General features: G+C 37.4%; 1 long non-coding RNA gene across 1 annotated transcript in view; it reads left to right on the top strand.

The window, feature by feature from the left end:
- Window positions 1-319: 319 nt before the first annotated feature.
- LOC133642008 (uncharacterized) overlaps window positions 320-8,939 on the top strand; it is a 37,838-nt gene continuing 29,218 nt past the window's right edge. Inside the window, exons 1-2 of the long non-coding RNA XR_009824372.1 lie at window positions 320-378; window positions 4,217-4,294. This is a non-coding gene — a long non-coding RNA (uncharacterized LOC133642008). The remainder of the gene's footprint in view (window positions 379-4,216; window positions 4,295-8,939) is intronic.

Below are 8,939 nucleotides of genomic sequence, written 5' to 3'. Positions count from 1 at the left end.
GTTGTTGCAGCCCTAGTACGTACATATTATTTATTATTAAATGATTTTGTACACCAAGTAAGATGCTCTTTAAAAATATGTATGTACATATTATTTATTATTAAATTATTGTGTATAAAAAAGTAAGATGCTCTTTAAAAAATATGTATGTACATATTATTTATTATTACACTATTGTGTATACGAAGTAAGATGCTCTTAAAAATATGTATGTACATATTATTTATTATTAAATTATTTTGTATATAAAATAAGATGTTGTTAAAAAATATATGTATGTACATATTTCTTGGGTTCCGTCCAGTTGTTGCAAGGGGGACTTTTGTTATCGACGCACCGTGGGGGACGCACTTCTTTGTTAGCAAAAGATGACTGCAGGTAAGAAGTGCCGCAGTCTTGCTGCTCCTTTATTAAGCGAACTTATTTAGACCTTTTCTTAGAATGTATGAAAGCTCTTTTGTTAAGTTTGGTTGGGGGTAAATTAGCCATTGTCCCACTTTTTATGAGTCTATGTTCTCCCTCTTGGTGATGTGGTTTGCTCCGGAAGCAGAGAGTGGAAGTGCTGCTGATGTGTGCGTGAATTGACCTTGTCCTCCTTGACACTTGTTCATTCATTCACAATCAAAATAATTATGCGTCATATAAATATCATCTTTGATGAGGGACTGCATTATTTGTATTGCTTTTACTTTGTCATGGTGCACTTTATAAAGCCTTTAAAAATATATTGCCCCTTTTTTTTGTTTTAGGTAAAATGCTCTGCAAAGCTTTTCTTATAAGTATTAGTGTTGTAACGATACCAATATTAATTTACTAAAATTATTTCGGTACTTTTCGGTAATTTTCTAAATAAAAGGGACCACAAAAAAATGGCATTATTGGCTTTATTTTAACAAAAAATCTTAGGGTACATTAAACATGTTCTTTATTGCACCTAAAGGCCTACTGAAAGCCACTACTACCGACCACGCAGTCTGATAGTTTATATATCAATGATGAAATCTTAACATCGCAACACATGCCAATACGGCCGGGTTAACTTATAAAGTGCAATTTTAAATTTCCCGGGAAACTTCCGGCTGAAAACGTCTATGTATGATGACGTTTGCGCGTGACGTCAAGGGTTGAAGCGGAAGTATTGGGACACCATTGTATCCCAATACAAACAGCTCTGTTTTCATCGCAAAATTCCACAGTATTCTGGACATCTGTGTTGGTGAATCTTTTGCAATTTGTTCAATTAACAATGGAGACTGCAAAGAAGAAAGCTGTAGGTGGGATCGGTGTATTAGCGGCTGGCTGCAGCAACACAACCAGGAGGACTTTGAGTTGGATAGCAGACGCGCTACCGTGAGTACAGCTTTGGCTTCCAAACATTTGATAGCTTGCCCGTACGTGCGTGTCGCTATGTGCATGTCACGTACGTAACTTTGGGGAAATATATGTTTCTTGCCGACTCTGATGGCGGCCGGGGTGTCGTCGAATGCTACAACGCCCGCCACCGCGCCGCTGTCCTCACCTTGACTTCCTCCGTCTGCGGGCCGCCGTGGTGAAGTCCTTCGTCGCGCCGTCGATCTTTGGAACGCATTTGAGCACGGGTCGTGATGAACAGATGAGAGCTGGCGTAGGTGGAGAGCTAATGTTTTTAGCATAGCTCTGTCGAGGTCCCGTAGCTAAGTTAGCTTCAATGGCGTCGTTAGCAACAGCATTGCTAGGCTTCGCCAGGCTGGAAAGCATTAACCGTGTGGTTACAGATCCAGGTTTTGGTAGGAATGTTGATCTTCTGTCTATCCTTCCAGTCAGGGGCTTATTTCTTCTGTTTATATATGCAGTTAAGCACGATGCTATCACGTTAGCTCCGTAGCTAAAGTGCTTCGCCGATGTATTTTCGTGGAGATAAAAGTCACTGTGAATGTCCATTTCGCGTTCTCGACTCTCATTTTCAAGAGGATATAGTATCCGAGGTGGTTTAAAATACAAATCCGTAATCCACAATAGAAAAAGGAGAGAGTTACGGTCAGAGCGAAAAAAGATGTGTACTGCACTGCACTCTAATCCTTCACTCTCACGTTCCTCATCCACAAATCTTTCATCCTGGCTCAAATTAATGGGGTAATCGTCGCTTTCTCTGTCCGAATCGCTCTCGCTGCTGGTGTAAACAATGTGCAAATGTGAGGAGCCCTTCAACCTGTGACGTCACGCTACTTCCGGTACAGGCAAGGCTTTTTTATCAGCGACCAAAACTTTATCGTCGATGTTCTCTACTAAATCCTTTCAGCAAAAATATGGCAATATCGCGAAATGATCAAGTATGACACATAGAATGGACCTGCTATCCCCGTTTAAATAAGAAATTTTCTTTTCAGTAGGCCTTTAAGTCCTTAAATAAAATAGTGAACATACTAGACAACTTGTCTTTTAGTAGTAAGTAAACAAAGACTCCTAATTAGTCTGCTGACATATGCAGTAACATATTGTCATTTATCGTTCTATTATTTTGTCAACATTATAAAGGACAAGCTGTAAAAAAATGTCGGCGGCTAGCGCGGCTAGCGCGGCTAGCGCGGCTAGCGCTCCAACAAAGTCCTCCTGGTTGTGTTGCTGTAGTCCGCTGCTAATACACCGATCCCACCTACAACTGTCTTCTTTGCAGCCTTCATTGTTCATTAAACAAATTGCAAAAGATGTCCAGAATACTGTGGAATTATGAAATGAAAACAGAGCTTTTTGTATAGGATTCTATGGGGTACCATAACTTCCGTTATACTAACTTCGTCACACGTATACGTCATCATACCGCGACGTTTCAGCCGGATATTTCCTGGGAAGTTTTAAATGTCACTTTATAAGTTAACCCGGCTGTATTGGCATGTGTTGCAATGTTAAGATTTCATCATTGATATATAAACTATCAGACTGCGTGGTCGGTAGTAGTGGGTTTCAGTAGGCCTTTAAGGACAAGTGGTAGAAAATGAATTATGAATCTACTTGTTCATTTACTGTTAATATCTGCTTACTTTCTCTTTTAACATGTTCTATCTACACTAATAATCAGTTATTCTTCTGTTGTTTGATACTTTACATTAGTTTTGGATGATACGGTACCACAAATTTGGGTATCAATCCGATACCAAGTAGTTACAGGATCATACATTGGTCATATTCAAAGTCCTCATGTGTCCAGGGACATATTTCCTGAGTTTATAAACATAATATAAATGTTTAAAAAACGAAAGAAGATGTTGTGATGCCAAAAAAATATCGACGTAATCATAGTAGTGTCGACTAGATACGTGCGTGTACTTGATATCAATACAGTGGATGTCAGGTGTAGATCCACTAATGGCGTTTGTTTATATTTTGACGCCGGTGAGCTACGGTGTTGAGCTATTCCTCGTCCTGCAGGGATGATACTTGTAAGAAACGTACTTTATTTGTCGCCATGGAGACAAGGATTAGTGATTTAGAAGTAGCTAAAACACTGCAGACGGCGGATGGTCGTTAGCCGCTGGCTAGCTAGTCATGTCTTAAAGCACCTCTTCCTGAGGGCGTTTCAGTGTTATAACTTCACCTTTATTGTTAGTTTTTAAGCCAAAATGCGTCCGTTTTCCCTTTTCTGTCTACACACTGTGTCCGCTTGTAAGTACCCCTTGATTGTGCGCTGCCGAACATGCTCCTCTGCTCGTACAACCAGCAATGTCACGACGTAACTTCGACGCGGGCACGGGGGGGGTGCGGGACCGGTACGTTTCAGAAACTGTATAGTACCGAAAATGATTCATTAGTACCGCGGTACTATACTGATACCGGGATATCGTACAACCCTATAAGGAATGTATTTTATTTTTGAGTTTAAATGTCATTATGGTAAAGAAAATTCTAAAATGTAGATTTTTGTAATTAGGGTGTGCAATATAAGCCAAATGTTAATGTTTTGTATACATACTTCCCCTTCATAATATTGTACTGTGTGTAAAAATATATATATATATATATATATATGCTGTGTATATATATGTATGTATATATATATATATATATATATATATATATATATATATATATATATATATATATATATATATATATATATATATATATATATATATATATATATATATATATATATGAGAATGTGAAGCATAGAGTGGAACTGCTGCTGTTGACATGTGTGCGTGAACTGACTGTGTCCTCCTTGCCACTTTTTCATTCATAGAAAAAATAAATGTGCAGAACCTCAGAAGTGGAGTGTCGTAGTTTTTCGTCAAAGAGACCGTGCAAAGTCGACTACACAGTGAGTTGTTTTTTTCTACCTTATTACACTTAAACAAAAATGTATCACACAGGTCAACGATTGTTTATGCATATAAACACGGTTGTATGAATGAAAGTGATCCTGTAACCAGGAGTTGTCACATGGTTGCTGGTTTAATAGGTTTACATATATCTTATGAACATATGTTCGTATAGAGCAGGGGTGTCCAAACTTTTTCCACTGAGGGCCGCACACTGAAAAATCAAAGCAAGCGAGGGGCCATTTTGATATTTTTTTATTTTAAAAACCACTACAATATATGTATAAAAAATATACATTAAGGCCTCCACTCAGGCTTGATCCCGGGGACCCCAAAAGGTTTTGGTCCAAAAAATATTTAAAATGTGTCATTATTCAGTATTATTATCTCTAGATCAACATTAGGTCTATCTGTCAATATACCGTTTTTAAAGATTTAAGTCGTATGCTCTTTTTGTCAAAGAAAACCCTGTTTTTTTATGGAAAAAACACAAAATATGCAATATTTTTACCCAATACAAATTTTAAGAGGAATATTTCAGATTATATAATAATTGGAGCCTTAAAAAGGTCAATAACTCATAACACCATTGATTTTAATTCATTATTATTTTTTGAGCAATGACACTTAAAAACAAATCACACAAAAACTATTGGGGAACCAAAAGGGTCCTACTGATTAAAGTGTTAAAAAATAAATTATACATTTTTTTTACTGTTTACTTTTAACACAATAATCTCGAGATCAGCTTCAGATCTGTCCGTCAATTATACGTGGTATTGTTGTTTATGTTTTTTGTTTGTTCGTTTAAGGCCCTTCTTTAAAAAAAAAAATTTAAAAAAAAAGCTAAATTTTTTATGTAGCAAACACAAAATATGCAACATTTTCCCCAAAAAATATTTTAAAGTGCAATATTTAATGTGATGTAATTGGAGCCTTGGATAGGTCAATAATTCATAATAACATTGATTTTGATTCATTATCATTTTTTAAAGAAAGAAATAGCCTTCATGGCAGCTTTGTGTTATTAGAGTAAACATTGCAACATTTTCTAGTTACATTTCACCTGTTTGGTGTTTCATACCACTTTTTATGTTTTTAATTTTTTTAATTGTATTTTAAAATGGGCCGTGGAGCCATTAAAAAATTACCTGTGGGCCGCAAATGGCCCCCGGGCCGCACTTTGGACATCCCTGGTATAGAGCTAACATGTTGTTAGTTGTTCATAAGACATATGGCATTTGGTCAATTATTTTGTATACGACTAAATTAAAGTGATTTGTCAAGAGGATTATTTGTGATATGTACATTTTCAGAATGTGCTTGTTCTATTTTGGGCCGAAGAAAAACAGAGAAAACAATCTGAAGTTGTTTTTTTAAAGTTATTATGCCATGATTTTACCCGTCCGGCCCACGTGGGATTAGATTTTCTTCCATGCGGCCCCTGAGCTAAAATGAGTTTGACACCCCTGCTCTACGGTATCTGAAATGTATAAAAAATACAATGTTATAAACATAAATGTAGGGAAACTTATGGGGCATCCTGTATATCTTAAACAAATGAATACTATAAATATGTCAAACAAAGGAGTTTTTACTATTTTGTTTCCTTTTGTTAAGTCTACTTTAAAAAAAAAAAGTGTATCAGTGTGTTCATGCATAGTGCAGTACTCTGTCTCTCTGTCAGCCAAGCAGATTGAGCATCCATGCAAGAAACACCTGCTGGATACCACACTCTTCACTCTTCCTCCTCCTCCTCTCCTCTCATCATGCACCTCTCAGCTGGATGTTTTCCTTTTCTGCTGACACGCTCTTCATTTCCTCTGCCTTTCTCCACAACTGTGACACTGGGGATGCAATTTTGGAAATTTTCTTCAACTCTCTCTGGCTAGTTTGTGTCCATCTCCACATACAAGTGGATTGCCAGATACACAATCTGTGTATAGAACATAGTCCAGTCGTGTCAAGACCTACAAATATTAGGGCTGGGCAGAGCCATCTAAATATCGATCAAATCAAACCAATGGCACTATCAGTATTGGGTCGATACTCCGATAAATATTATGATATGAAATAATATATATACAAATATGGAATACATAAAAATATACAACATAAAGTAGCAAGAAACACGTCAATAATGAACAAAGCAAAATATGCCCCGCCTACCGCCCGAATGCAGCTGAGATAGGCTCCAGAACCCCCCGCGACTCCAAAAGGGACAAGCGGTAGAAAAATGGATGGATGGATGGATGGATGTTCTGGACCAAATACCACTCTATTATCTCTACTGCTCGCTAGTGCTTTTTCATCTACAGAACTGGTGCCCATTTCCCCTCACAGACAGTGTGGATAAAACCATGTACAACTATTATTTTGATTACTTTTTTTGTCGCCCTGGTCTATAATTATTTAAAATCTGATATGGTTAACATTATGAGCAAAAAATATGCTCAAAATAATGCTCTTCCATAGACACTCACTAGGCAGGCATATATATATATATCCATTTTCTACCGCTTGTCCCTTTTAGGGTCGCGGGGGGTGCTGGAGCCTATATATATGTATATAAAATTAGTCAAGGTTTCTGTAGTTTATCCGTTATACAGTGCTCAATACCGGGGTAGAGCAGGAATGTATATGTTAGGTCAGGAATAATCACAGAGGCTATTTCATCCCTACAAGCCTGTTTCGCAGGTTTCTCTGCTCTTCAGGGGATTTTATTCATTTTATTCTATTTTAGTCATAAAATCCCCTGAAGAGCAGAGAAACCTGCAAAACAGGCTTGTAGGGATGAAATAACCTCTGTGATTTTTTCTGACCTAACATATTCCGCTCTACCCCGGTATTGAGCACTGTATAACGGATAAACCACAGAAACCTTGTATATATATATATATATATATATATATATATATATATATATATATATATATATATATATATATATATATATATATATATATATATATATCATACAGTGTTTCCCATAAACTGCCAAGATACCTGTGGCGGTGGGGGCGTGGATATGGGCGTGGTCAACATGACATCATCGAATAATTTGCATAATTTACTACAATGATATGATTTTCTCTAAAAAGGCTAAAAAAATGTATACTTACTAATTAATGGTTTTAAACGTCCATCCATCCATCCATCCATTTTACAATATAATTACAACACTTTATATACATATTTATATCCAGATTTGAACAATAAGTTATTCACTGAAATGTATTTATTAATTGTGGTTCTTACAAAAAATATATCTTATAAAAATATAAAAGCTAAAATGTCTCTTAAAGCTCTGCCCCTTTAATTAGTGCATACTAAATAATTTAACTTTAGCCTACTACTCCAACCATATTATTTACCAGCAACATAAAGTGAAACAGAGGCAGAGGTGTCCTGCCACAGTCAGTAACAAATAAACAGAAAACAGTAGTGGTGGTAGATAGACACAAAGCTTCATCAAACATCTGATCCACTGAACAAAGAGCTCCAAAAATCTCGATCCTACACTTCTCTTTTGTAGAGTAAATCTGAACAGCCTATATGGGCATCTACATCAACTATATGATTTGCCTGAGAAGCTGGACAGGACATTCTTTCGTGGCCCGCCACGAAAGAATTAAGGCCGCCACAAAAAAATATATATATATTATTGTTGGTTTTTTTGTCCTGTCCATGCTCCAGCACTATTTTTCTGTGCTAATACAGTAGTAACATTGCCTTCTTCTTAGAATGTTTTTTTTGCTACAGTATGGGCCTGATTTACTAGGATCCAAATACCACGCGCTAAACAGCGTGAGCAATCTATAAAACAGCGTGTACAATTGTAAAGACCGCCTTATTTAAATGAGGATTTTGTGTGCACTGTATGGGGAGAGACACTGCACGGAGACACTGCACATTCCTTCAAACATGCAGGAGATATGGCCCGCCTACATTTTGGAGCTAAAAGTGGGCGTTCCAAAATGTGCAGACACTTGCTAGAAAACAAGCCTAAAAACTACTATTTTGGGTGAAACTTGACCTGTAGAGATTTTTTTAGGTGCAGAACTATGAACTAAGTGCCAATGATGTTAGCTTTTGAGGGGTCCTCGAAGCACAGCGGAAAGACGCCGATTGGTTTGTTTTCCAGACCTGAGGGTTGCACAGACCTCCATGCGTTTCTCCGCGTATGCCTTTCCACCTGTTGGTAATTCGCCCTCTGTGGTTGTCAAAATCCCTCTGCGCTCTAAAGTTTAGGGAGGATCATAATTCAGGATGAATTCAAATCGCAACGCCAGACTCACATTGACTGTTTCCTGGTCTAGGTTTGGGTTGTTGCAGGAAGTCATTCCGAAGGAGATTTGGTACAAGTCTGCCATGAGAACCTTTGTATTATTAAAATCAAACATGAAGCCCTGCAAGTTTTTTTTATTATTTTTTATTTTTTTGACAACCACAGTCAGAGTGTGCTCACTGCTGGAAATAAGCTGTCAGTGTTCATTATCTTCCTTTCTTTGCTCTGTGTTATGTCTTTCTATAACTCAGTGTTCTCTCCTCTCATCTGCACTCCCTCGTCACCTCAGCTCATAACACAGAATCTACTGCACACAGTCAGTCAGCCTGCAAAACGCACACAGCCTGCTTGAGATT

Source organism: Entelurus aequoreus, linkage group LG24 (genome assembly GCF_033978785.1).
Source record: "Entelurus aequoreus isolate RoL-2023_Sb linkage group LG24, RoL_Eaeq_v1.1, whole genome shotgun sequence".
Lineage (NCBI taxonomy): Eukaryota > Metazoa > Chordata > Actinopteri > Syngnathiformes > Syngnathidae > Entelurus > Entelurus aequoreus.
Note: the sequence above shows the minus strand (reverse complement) of the source record. Positions and strands in the feature narration are given on the sequence as shown.